The 13,874-nt window shown below is 38.6% G+C and overlaps 1 long non-coding RNA gene across 1 annotated transcript in view; it reads right to left on the reverse strand.

Moving 5' to 3' along the window:
- Positions 1–6,959, reverse strand: part of LOC131983077 (uncharacterized) — a 67,509-nt gene extending 60,550 nt beyond the window's left edge. The window contains exon 1 of the long non-coding RNA XR_009395454.1: positions 6,849–6,959. This is a non-coding gene — a long non-coding RNA (uncharacterized LOC131983077). The remainder of the gene's footprint in view (positions 1–6,848) is intronic.
- Between the last annotated feature and the right edge of the window lie 6,915 nt (positions 6,960–13,874).

The raw sequence follows: 13,874 nt of genomic DNA on the forward strand, positions 1-13,874 counted from the left end.
TTGTTGCATGTCACACACCCCTCTCTCTGTCTTCATGTTTACTCTCTATATCTCCACAGAAAACTCTATAGTAAAGGCAAAAGGACATAGGACTTTTTTTTTAAAAAGTGGACTAGAATCAATTCCTATTAACCCTAACGCCCACCAGCAGGTTTTAAAGTATGTATGCTACTCAGCTGAACTGTGAAGCCATGATTGATTTTGCTGAGATGAACGGTCACATGACAAATATTCACTAAAATCAGACAGAACTAAAAGCTGTTTACACAGAGCAGAGAGGAGAGGCTGTAAGTAGAGGTTGTATGAATGCAAATAGTTACTAAATAATCAAATGAATGTTCAATACAATGCAATTTGTGCTGTACTTTTAAACATTTGAAGACAAAACTCAAATGATAAAATCAACTATTAGCTGCTTCAGTTTCAGAAAAAGGGTAGAACAGAACACATTGCACTGTTTGCTGAGGTCATTTGGCCGGTACAAAAAAAGCTCCAGAGTCAACACATAGATTTGTGCTTCAAGCAAGTTAAGAGGCTATTGCACTAATCAAAACCTTTTAAAATGGTCTCAGAGTCTCTAAAAGTTATAACATAAAATTGGTGGCCATATCTGTTCCTTTTTTACATACTAGTTGGGAAGACATACCTTCTAGAGTGATTCCAAATTAATAGATGGAGGACAAAATCTACATACCTATAGGTCAATTTTCCAGTCAACCCTGTGTTCTGACCCTCACCTGTGAGCTTTGGTTTGTGACCGAAAGAATGAGATTGCAGATACAAGCAGCTGAAATTAGCTTTCTCCTCATGGTTCACCCTTAAAGATAAGGTGAAGAGAGTAGAGCTGCTGCTCCTTTGTATTGTAAGGCGGTGGTTTGAGCATCTAAACAGGATTCCTGATGTGGGCGCCTTTCTTTAGACTGGTAGGAGACCCAGAAGAGATAATATATCTAATTTGGTCAGGGAACGCATATATGGGCAAGTAATTAAAAGAAAATTGATCCTTTAATGCCACCTGGAGAGAGTTTAATTGAAAAGAAAGTAGAGCAGAGGTAATTCGACTATTGGCTCATGTCTGCCAATCAAGACTTCATCCAGTTTTCGGTCACACTCTCCCCCCGTCTCTTCTTGAAAAGCACGCTGCCTTCATTGATGCCAGCTCAGAGGAGAATAATGTCCTTCAGGAGAGACTTTAAACAGCAGAGAATGCAAGAAAAGGAATCACTGCAGAAAGCGAGCATGACTGACAAGACTGAGTGTTTTTGGAAATGCAAGAAGTGTGCAAAGCAGTGGGTCGAGACACCGTGTGCGACCTTCTCAAAGCCTCTTTTAGATTGTGTCTGAAACACAAGTATTGGCCTTAATACAGCTGCTGTTGTTTGGAAGGAGCCTGCAGTTCAAAGCCAGAGTACAATTCTGGAGTCAAGGAATGGACTAAAATTGAATTTAGGGAAACTGTGATCATGTTTCCACAGAGCTCCCAAACACTATCCTGCAACTAGATCCAAATATAAACACACTCAATCTTTTTTCTCTCTTACACACATACACACTTGCACAAACCCTCGTTATGGGTCTCCGTCCCCTCATCAATACTCACACACACGCGCACACGCGCACACACACACACACACACACACACACACAGAGACACACAGAGAGAGACACACACACACACACGTCTCTCTCCGCAGCGCTGCATCCAGTCAGAGCTGGCAGCTTCAACCCCCCAGCTAGTAAAGCGAACAAACGACACATGTGCACATGCAAGCGTTGATCTTCCCTGGCTGCACACACGGTCACATGGCACAAGAGTTCCCTTTCATATAATGACCAAGAGAATCACTACAACTCCAATAAAGTTATGGCAAAAGGACACAGGAGCTGTTGTTGCAGGTTTGAGGCACTTTAACAGCGAGTTAATGGGATGTGAACACAGTTTGACACATCTGGGAACCCCAAGCTGACCTACAGAGTGGCAAGGACTTTGCTAGCACTCAACAACTCTCCGGTTCGCTGTTGCACGAAAATATGTCAGTCCTCTCAATTCGTTTTAAGTTAAATTGATTTTTTTGGCCTTGCAAAAACACCCATGGGATCTGCAATCAAGTTGCAAACATGGTGGCAGTCTGACCTGTGGATCATGACCAAAACTGAAACTATTGGCCCAACATGTCCGCCAAATATAACATAAATACAATACCAACACAGCACAGTAGGTGTATCAATTACATTGGTAGGTAATTTTTGGGGGGCAAAAATAACAATAAATCACTAAATCACTAGGAAAAAAGTATATTAATGGCTTTTAAATTAGAAATAAATACTTTAGAGTGAAAAAAATGTTTAAAACAAAATAAACCATAACATAATTCAAATCAATAAAAAAAACAGTTTGAGAATCTATTAATATTTCATCATCAAGCAAAAAAAACATTCAATACAAATTTCAAGCTAAATATGCTAAGGTTTTTTTGATTTAAAAAATCAAACAAAAAATGTAATAATTTATCAAAAAAAGAAAGACTGCTTTTTCTGAGTATGGCATTTTTCTCTATTTGTTTGCATATTACAATAAAAAATAAATTAATATGATTAATAATGAAAAGAGAAAGATAATTATTTAAGCCATAGGGAAATTAATTATGTGGTCAGGTGCAGACCTAACTGAAAGGCAGAAATAATCGTACTAATTGACCAAAATGTAAATGCAACTCATTTTTACTTAATCTTCCATTTCGATTACAGTTTATTGTGGGCGGTTCAGGTGGCTGACAAACGATAACAAAGCGTTCAGTAGAACCACAGTAAAGCCCCAGTAGAACATGTAGGTTTGGTGAAGATTTAGTGATTCTAAAAACCTCTTTTATTCTTCGTCTAGATCAAAAAACTGAGAGCGAGAATATCTCATAATGACCTTTAGAAACAATACTCTTTGAAGCTATCTGCCATCTCCATAATCCTCAAAAGAGCAAAGTCAGAATGCAATTGTGAATAAGATGAACTGAGCTTGCACACACACCCCACACACACATACACTCGACACAAATACACACACATACATGTCCTTTTCCACTCCCTCAGTTATATAACCTTAATGCAAGCGACAGCTTGACTAAGACATCCTGGACCCATCTTGTGATCACCGTTTACTTCGGATTGCTTGGGAATTCATTCATTCATTACCATATTGAGCTGATGACCTGTGTGTCAAGAGAGATGAATCATGTGGGCAGGAATCACTGAGTGTGTGTGTGTGTGTGTGTGTGTGTGTGTGTGTGTGTGCGTGTGCGTGTGCGTGTGCGTGCGGACAGGAGATGTTGCTGCGTGTCTCCATTCCTGTTTTTAATGAAGTAAATCCACAAATCCCCTTTTATAAACACACACTGTTCCCTCTTTTGCATTCATATTTCCCACCGTTACGATCTGCAAGGAGAGGGTCATGTGACCGACAGAGACTGCAACGGCATCAATAGGCTTGTATTTGAGCCTCGCAACAGTGTAGCATGCCTGTATGTATGGAAGCAGATGAAGGTAGCAGGTAACACATCTGTCCATGGAAAATTAAAAAAGCAAAGGGAACAACTTTCAGCCAGCTGTGATGGTTAATTCTCTAGTCTCTGTTTAGTTTTGATAAATTGTGATTTCAAAAAAGTTTGAGTGTGAAAATGATTATCAGGAGAATCAAAGTTATGGCTTGTATCAAGACAATCTTCCATCAAAAATTTTCTTAGTCATGACATTTTCTTAGTCAGCTAACACTCATTTTGTTCACTAATCTATTTGTTAATTTAAGCTTTTAGATCTTAAAAACAAACTCCGGATTTTCACCCAAGAGAACAGGGTTTGTGTCCCATGTGAAAACAAAAGTAAACAATGTGATTTAAAAATCACATGCATCACGTTTTGTGCATTACGTTGTTATGGAACTATGTCACTTCCGGTAATCACGTCACCCTCGTAACAACATTCATTTACTGTTTAAACTGTCTTTTATAACACCTTACCAGGATGTTTGTTGTCCTGAACCTACATCAGTGTTTTTTTTTTGTTTTACAACTGTGAACCGTACGTGTATGTATAATGATGTGTGCACTATTTTTAGAACGCTCTGCCCTGTACCGCAAACTACAGAACGCTGATATGAGTCGTTATGGATGATACTGACAAACAATTATTTTTCATTGTTTAGGTTGGAGATCTTGTTGGTATGTCATACAGTTACTCTATAAATCAGTTCTTACGGACGTGTCCATTCTACTAATTATTTCAAATCAAAATTCAAACGAACAAAACTGTCAAAACAACAGCCAGTGTGGTCAATTAAATATGATTGTATTGGCTTGCACAGCTAACAGTGGACTGTTGACAGTAGCTTGCAGCTACTTGGTTATGTGACCTTCGCCTTGTAGGTCGTAGCAGCCCATCGAGACTCTCCTGAGTTGACACAGGTAAATAGTTATGACGAAGCCTCGTCTTTGGTCCCCTCCTCATCACACGCACACAAACACACACACACTACCATGCATGGGGAGCAACAGGCGCTCAGGTTCCTGCCTGGCAGATGCACGCAGTGAAAAACAGGGCTCCCAGAGGCCTTTGCTGCGGCATGCAGGCGGGCGCCACTGACAGCCAGGCACATAGTCGACGGTGACAAATAGTAGTGGACTTTTTACGCCCCAGCAACTCGCAACCCCCACCTCCACCACATACACCCTCGGCTCCCCCACCTCTTTTCCCCATCAACGACACATACACAGAGATTGGAGGCACAGACTATCAACAGCTCCTGGCTTCTTGTGCAGGGAAGGAGAAGAAAAAAAATAAAACAACAACAGCAACAGCAAAAAAAATAAAAAGCTAAATCTGCAGAAATATTATGCACTGTCATATTCCACCCTGGCTGAATATAAGGGAGGAGGGAAGTCTCAGGGAGGAAGGTACAACAAGGTGAGGCAATATACTGAAGATTTAAAAGACTCTAGCTGTTACATGTTCTGCATTTATACACAAAATATTAATCACATTAAAGCAATGGTCACATTAACTAAGCTGCCACAAAACACCATAACCACCTGTCTTTGAATCGTTAAATGCCATTATAACAAAACTTGATGAGCAGACCTGGATGACTCGTATTACATAAAACTTAATCTGATTTGTGTTAATTTGTTGATATTGTTGCTGCTGCTAAAATGCTTTTCAGTGCATGTTAAAGAGCTGAGATCAAGATGCTTTGTAAGCTATATAATTCACTGCAAAAGAGAAGAAACTCTCACTTTTAAGTTAAATTTTAGCTCCATGAAATCTGTTTAGAGGACTCTAATATGTATGAGCTAATAAGCACTAATCATATAAACATCCATGACCATCCACATTTGGTTATTAACATCAGACCATAAGGGATTTACAAACCAATAACCTAACATGGATACATCTAAACCAAACGATCAACCCTCAAGCTGATATACTTCCGCTCAATACGTATATATATTGAAATGAAATGAAACTTTATGGCTTGTATCATACAGCTAATGACTGAGGAAACTGGAGTGAATAGGGCTTGTTACCAAACTTAAAAAAATGTATGTGTTGTTGTATTTTGAGAGGCTTTACTATAAAGTGCGTGATGCATTGGTTAAAAGGGGCTGTAATTAACATATAAAGTATAGTCTTGAAATGTGTGTATACATGCATGTTTACACACAGTATTACCCTGTACTGTTAACCCTAAATAGTGTAAAAACTACCCAAAACAAAAGCAACAGCCAAAGAGGGGAGAGTGTGTAAGTGTAGAACCACTTGTATGAGCCACAAAACAACCAAAAGAAATCCAAGCCAATGCTAATTAAAACAAGTTCAAATACTGCACATAAGTAGACAGTGGTGGAATATAACTACAATTATTTGTACAATTATATATTAATTATTTTTATGTACTGAATTATTACAACTTTGAGGTAATTGTAGGCCCACCTTACTTGAGTATTTTAATTTTATGCCACATTATAATTCTACTCCACTATAATTCAGAGAAAATATTGTACTTCTTACCCCACTACATTTATTTAAAATCTGGAGCTACTGGTTACTTTGCAGATTCAGTTTATTCATACAAAATACAATCAACAACAAATAGATGAAGATGTGTTATTATTGATAAGCATAAGACTATTGATCCCTTAGTGAAATTCTAAATGAGAGTATATTTTGTATAAAATAAGAGCCACCCTTACCGGCTGCAATATGAAGGTAATGTAACATTAATTAATTAACTAGCAATCCTACCCTAATGTATACCTTTACATTAGTCTGAAATAGGCCATTCTGTATCATGAGTACTTTTATTTTTGGTACTAGTAATGTTATATTTTGACTCTAATATGTAGCTGTTATGTACTTTTACTTAAGTAATGTCAGTGTATGGAAACCTTTGTCAGTATTTCACTTTAAATATTTCACTTTAACTACTAAAATAAAATATCATTTTCCAATCAATTAAGTGACATGAAACTAGAGTCTAACTTCTTATCCGTCAAACTGTATATTGACACTACTTATTACTATCGTAATAGTTATTATAGTTATAATGTTATACTTAACTAAATAAAATGAGTAATGTTACTTCTTTTTTCCACCATTGTAGCTAATTAGCTAGCATAAAAGCATAAATTAACAGCCAACAGATAATTATTAAATACAACAAAAAAACTTTTCAAAGCACAATGTAGTATTATAGTAACATATACTAGCTTACATTAGCTACCAACGGCTAATGTTACCAACAGCACATAAAGCTGAAACAAACAGTTAGATTTAACACCTAGCAACACAACCAATTGACTTACCTTGACAACGGCTGTCAGAGTGGACAGGTAGTAGGCTTTACTGCCGGCTTGAAGTACTATTTGAGGCAGTTTAACATGGGGGAGGTGGCCACAAAACACGATTAATCCACAAAGAGGAGGTCAGTGACGGCTCAAACAGCCCGCCATATTGAAAAAGGTGCGTTTGTTGACGTGACGGTACAGGCCGGTGGAGTTCTTCATACGCAGGGGACAGGATGTTTTGATTAAATACAATTAGCGACACCACACTGTAAAATACTGTTTCCAAGCAAAAGTCCTGCATTTGAAGACTTACTTAAGTACCATTAAGTCCACATGTATTATCATCAAATAATTATTACAAAAGAACCAAAAAGTACTTATTATGGACCGTTTTAGTGTAATTGATAGGCTCTAGACCAGGGATGGGCCCCTTAACTGCTGGAGGGGGCCACAATTTTTCATCAACACTACCACAGGGCCAAATAGGACCGTGCATTTCACCAGATATGATTAAACTACAATTTTGTTAGATGTTAACAGTGCAGTAACTTCACATATTTCATGCGCAAATGCATGTATAACATTATAAATAGGAATACAAAAGGCTTTCAGTGCAAGAACAGCAGACCAACATTAATTGCAAGAAGTACATTTTGTGCATTTTTACACAGCACTTTTAAGATTTCATGCTCAAATGCATGAAGTTTTACTGAGGGCCACTTCAAGTGAGGGTGCGGGCCGTATGCGGCCCCCGGGCCTCCAGTTGCTCATCCTTGCTCTAGATTATTATGATTAGTGATTATTGTATAGTCATTAATAATATGTAGCCCATTGATTAAGATGGGGCTCATCTAAACTATTTTGTATGGTGCTCAGTAGCTCAATCCATAAATTAATTATATAATAATATAATTATTATTAATACATATAATAATTTCTTTGTTAGTATATATTTTGTAAAACTAACTAGTGTTAAAAGTAGAAATAAATTGAGTGGAGTAAAAACATCAATAGTTAAATAAAATTTAATAATGTAACTTTCATGAAAAATAGAAAACCTTGTTCTAAGCGGGGACAATGTCCTAGAACACAGACTTTATTATTGTGCCAATATTCAGACAACCTGAGGGCTTTTTGTTTCACTGCTGCTCAGTCAGAAAAGTAAAAAAAAATAAGACGTCTGTTGAATAAAAAAAATCATAGTCATATACAGACATATAAAAGCATCTCAGTGCACATCTATAAATTTTCCTGAATAAGAAGTACCGGTTTGTGTAGTGACTTACTGTCCTTTTCATGACCAGATGAATGTAAAGGAACAATGAATCTATTAATATACTATAGTGCCTCCTCTCTCTTGCAGGTGCACCCAGTGCCCAAAGCTCCAATAATAACACAATAGCTTGTGTTGCAGGTTCAGTATTTCCCCAGCCCTGTGGTCCTTCTTTAATTATAATTTTTACCTGCATGGGCACATTTCCTGATTGAAAGTTAAAGATATTAATATATATATATTTATATATACATCCCCCATTTGGCCTTGTGGTCTAATCCAAACGTGTCGATAAGCATTTTATTATCCACTTTAGAGAATCCTTTAATGCACATTTAATGTCCCTGGTAGAGTCATTGACCCTCAACACAGTCGAGATCCTTTCAATTAGATAAATCATGTGCACCTGCAGCATATAAAACAGTTAAAATTGTAATACACGCACACACTAATGTCCTGTCATTATTACTGTAATAGATTTAAAATAATCTGTAATTGGAAATACATGTAGAGCAGATATTAAAATAATTATCTTCCATTTATCTTCATCACTGTTCTTGTTTTAAGTCTGACAATTGCATTTTTGATAATTCGCTTAATTAAAATCAAACTTTTACTTGTAATTGAGTATTTTTATTGTTCAGTATTACCGCCCTTACTTAAGTAAATGCTCTGAATATTTCTTCGATTACTAATTAAAACCACATTGTCCTTTTAATTCATTACCGTCTACACTGTTTAAATGTTGAAATGTGTTTCTCAGAGCTTCTGCAAAGAAAATGAGCTTTAATTAGCACTCAGAAGGTCAAAATGAACATATTCTCCCTCCTGTCTAAGTTTCAGTGGGAAATCAAATCAAACCGTGTCGTCCTTTTGATTCATGTCCCTTTTTTTATTTTCTGAAAAGAAATGACGGCTTAATCTAACGTGATGTGATGGTCAAATTACCATTATCATAGGGAGAGAAGTTCAGACTGAACATGTGCTCTCTTCTATCAAGGTTTCATCAAAACCATATTGTCCTTTTAATTCTGGCTTTCTTTCCAATGTGAAGCTTTGTCTCTCAGAGGCTTAATGTGATGGTTCAATTAGTGTCATTTCAGCGGAAGAAGTAGCTTTGCAGCTGTTAAACTTCTTCCAGTGTGAAGTAATTGGAGGCTTCTCCAACACTGTCTATTAGATTATTACATGTTTTAGGCATTTTTTACAGTCTATGGTTGGAGGTTTCGATTTTCCTGTAAGGTCAGTGGAGATGCTCTGGAAATAATCTTTTTAACCACCTGTTTCCAATGTTATAAGATGACTGAATGGGCGTGTCAGTGTTTGTCAGCCTATGAGGATGGGTGTGACAGGGCCTCCTTCATCTGCTGGCAGGTTGAGAAGGTTATTATCAGCCCATTGAATGGCTGCTTGCTGAAAACAAAGTGGTTACTTTTAGTAAATAAGCTGCAGTTTTGAGTACAAAAAAAACACTTCTCTAAGGTAAGGGCAATAAACTTCCTTGTCAAGCATCATAAAAGAACTATAAGATCTAAATTCTTAAAAATGCATCCAGCAGGAATTACTCAAAGTTTACTGCATTTCCTTCATTTTCACTCTCCATAACATCACGTCTGTCTTGACATCGTTCATAATTACCAGTAGAGGGTCCCACTAAACAACACACATTAATACAGTCATGGAAAAATTTTTTAGACCACCCTTGTTTTCTTCAATTTCTTGTTCATTTTAATGCCTGATACAACCAAAGGTATATATTGTTTTGACAAATAAAATGATAACAACAAAAATAGCTCATAAGAGTTGAATTTAATAATGATTTTGGTTATAATATATAATAATTCATATGGAATGATAACCACTGACAACGATTCAATCATCTGATAATGTGATGAGGTGATTTCCTGTGAAAAAACCCAGTTCTTCTTCCTACATCCTTTTTTAAAACGTTAATTGACATTTATGATTAAGTGGGATTCATCATTCTGGGTAAGAGCAGATTTGGAAGTTAACATTTAAAGCATCTGGAGTTGAAATGAAGAAAAAATATGAGGAATTTAAGAAAATATTGCTCCACTGTGGCAGAAAATACAAATATGTTGGGAGTTTTTTTCCCCCATCTGCATTGTAGTGTCACATCCAAGGCCACGGCCTGCTACATCCACATCTACAGCTGCATCCGCGCTGCCATCCCCGGGGACACACACCCAAAGGTAACAACCCCCCACCCTTCAAAAAACAGACACACTCAAACCCCCCTGGAGGTAGATCAGAGGCCAGCTGGTGAAACCACCTTGGAGAGAGCGTCTAAACACCGAAGGACTCAGAAACTCCTATGCCCGAATGGGATGTGACCCAGAAGAAGGAGAGGATGGAGAGCCAGATGTTGAGGCGCAACGCTTCAGGGAGCGAGCGGAGGGCTGAAGCGAGCCTGAGCGAGCAAGTGAGTGACAGGCGGAGTGACGTATGTGGAGTACGGCACTGTATCTGTATGCAGAGGGATAAGAGCCACATGTGAGCCTCTTGTCAGCACACAGGAGCTTTACCCTGATGTGCGTCCTTGTAGTTGCTCCCTTTTTTTTCTCCCTCAACAGATGCACCGGTGACATCTCTTAAAAGCTGAGAGGCAGCTCAGCGAGAGGTTTTATTTCACACAGCTCCTCAGTATTAGTATGAGAGGAGCTTGAAAGCTACCGAGGCTCAAAGTCTCTCAGTTCGCTGAGCCAGTCAGTCTCAAAATTGGAGGAAATGTAAATGACTTACATAATCAGCACCCTCTTTACACACACACACACACGAAAAAATGTGAAGTCAGCGCTTATTAGCACCGTTGATAAGTGTGTAGAAATAGCCAAATATAATCAGTCATGTTCAGCAAGTCAATTTACAGTTTGACCAAGTGAGCAGAATAGAACTGACGTTTTATTTGACTTCTTCTGCTGCATAATGAGGCTTATCCCTGACCCAGAGTCATGATCATCATGTGGGTGAAGCACAAGCTGTTACTCTGAAGTATACACACTGAATTAATCCTTCTCTGCATGTTGTGTGTTCTACTAAACATCCATAGAGCTGCTTTTAATTTAAAAAATGTACCCGGAGCGTGACTGTGCATACATTTGGCCTGTATAAACGCACAGGTATACAAGGGCAGACAGTGAAACAAGTCTTTTTGATAGCCAGTGGATTTATTTCAGGTTTTTTTCTCTTCACGCTGGATTATTCCAATTAATTTCAATTTCTCTTGGCAGCCCTTGACCGCCAAGACAATAGAGTTTTTTTTTCCATTTTATTGAGACAGATTGGCCAAGAGTGTTGCTGCCATCTACAGACTCATGATTACATCTGTTAAACCCCCTCACCACCACCACGTCCTCACACACACACAATGTAAACAGTCGAGGCCATGAATGAAAATTAAATGACCTGAGATGTCTGTGCCTGCAGCAGAGGCGTTCAGGATTCAGAGCATGAATACAGCTCAACATGAGAGCAGACTGTGTTGAGACCTCCTGGATTCACCTGTAGGAACAGTCACATGGTCAGCCAGCTATGGCCAGGTATGAAGGATTGGAGTCTCCATGAATTATTCTACCTATAGAATTGACCAATATGGGATTTTTTAAAACAGAGACTGCAGAAAAAATACCGATATGGTCGTTGATATAATAAACTTTTGAGATGGATGATAATATACCTATTCCATGTGGATTATGCACCAGTTTTTCACCAATAGGACTCTGCAAATGTATTCAGAAGTGCTTTATTAAGTTTTAACTGGTTATGAAACAGTCTTAATTTAATACTGATGTCTCTATATGACCTACATTAGCAAATGAGACCATCAGTTAGAATATAGGTTCTTTCTTTAAAGTTATTCTTAATGCAATTGGGTCAGTTTATGCCAAATTCAGGCAAAAAGTATGCAGGTTCTCCAGAACCTCCTTTAGCTCAAACTCTATTGAGGCCTCAGGCAGTGACTGAGATCTGGCTTTGCTGTGGTCTTTGACCAGCAGTCTGAGCTCCAGTCCAAGGTGTTGGAGCTCCTGCAGGAGGTGGGGAGCTCCACGGCTGGTAGGACATGACACAATGCTGCTAGAGGCCCACGCCGCTATGTTGGGACTGCTGGAGGGAAGTGAAACTCAGAAGAACAGGACTTAATGGTGCAGACTGTCACACTTTGCAACAGTAAAATGAGAGGTTTTCTAAAGGCAGTCTGGTGCTCATGGAAATACTTGTTTTGGCCACAGGCGCCACCAAAGAAAACACACAAAATAAAAGTTCCTTGTAACTGCTTTAAGCAAATAACTTTATTTAAGAATACTACTATACTATAATAATATACGTATTATCATACATTTTAAAAACAATCCTAGCACCAATGAACACTTAAATAAACAGCTAAATGACTTCATCTTTGCATTGCCCCAAGCATAGTTTTATGCATGATATGTTTTATAAAAAAAAACTTTTTATATTGGCAGATGTCGGAAAACATAAATGCTGATACTTACATGTGCATGATGGCGAACCAGTATACTGGACGGGCTCTAACCCCCACCTCTTTATTTGTAATGTACACACACACACACACACACACACACACACACACACACACACACGTTGACACACAGTCGCTCGGTAGTTGCTAACCTTTTTGGCATATGACCTCTTCAAACAATGCAATGTCTATTTGCAGCCACTTGTCAAAGGTTGCATTTCTCTGCCCAGCCAGTTAGCTGAAGAGTTATTTCAGATACATAAAGATTGATTTATTCAAATATTTAGGAGCGTGTGGAGGGAAAATAGTGCAGTAACCCATGAAAGAAAAAAAAAAAAAAGAGTCTTAGAGTAAAGCCTGAAAAAAATAAACAATATTCTGAGTTTCTTCTTATGTCATTAATCATCATCACAACCTCTGGGTTTTATTTTCTGACCTCTTTGGGTGGTCCTGACCCACAGGTTGGGAACCACCACAGCGTTTATACTCATTTCTTTAAAGGTAACACTAAACTTAACTGATACTTACCTTAACCTTTACCCGACCCCAGTGAAGACAGGAACCGTTTTAGCTCCTGATAAATGTAACTGCTGTGAAACTAAATCAGAGAAAATTCTCAACCTCAGCAGCCGAGACGTCCCCAGTTGACGAAGTGAAAAAAATTATGCAAACTAGACCTAAAATTAGACTTTGCCCTCACACACTCACACAGGTTTCTGTACCCTTGGGTTCCCCTGCCTTTGGGTGACCCTGGGAACAAATGCCTGCGTGTTCCTCCTTCTGTCACCAGCTGCAGACAAACTGAAGCACAGCTCCCTGTTGTCCGTTTGTCCTGTAGTCACAGAAATCCCCTCCCAGGAAACAAGGTGTACTCCCCACCCCCGGACTGAAATAACATACCTCTCTGTTGGATGGGCCAACAGGTCGAGGTGCAGCCGGTGACATGTGCACTGAACGGACAACTGAGCATTGGAGGAGATATTTTGGAAATGTCATGCACTGGCATTATTAACATACCCCTTGTGTTAGCCTGCATTCAGGCTGTCATAAGCAAGCAAGCAGAACAGGCAGGAAGGGGGACGGAGATTTATTATGGTTTTCATCAGTGGGGCTCAATTGGTTGGGACACAATGGTTGTTCAAAGGCATGTCATAATTTCTGTCATCTATTTAAAGTCAAACTCAGGCAACAAGCAAAAGGCAACGGCTGTGTCAAGAGCAGGACTTGCATTCCACAGATGTCTCCTCCTCGGAAAAGAGCCCCGTTAAAA

Source organism: Centropristis striata, chromosome 2 (genome assembly GCF_030273125.1).
Source record: "Centropristis striata isolate RG_2023a ecotype Rhode Island chromosome 2, C.striata_1.0, whole genome shotgun sequence".
In the NCBI taxonomy this organism is placed as follows: domain Eukaryota; kingdom Metazoa; phylum Chordata; class Actinopteri; order Perciformes; family Serranidae; genus Centropristis; species Centropristis striata.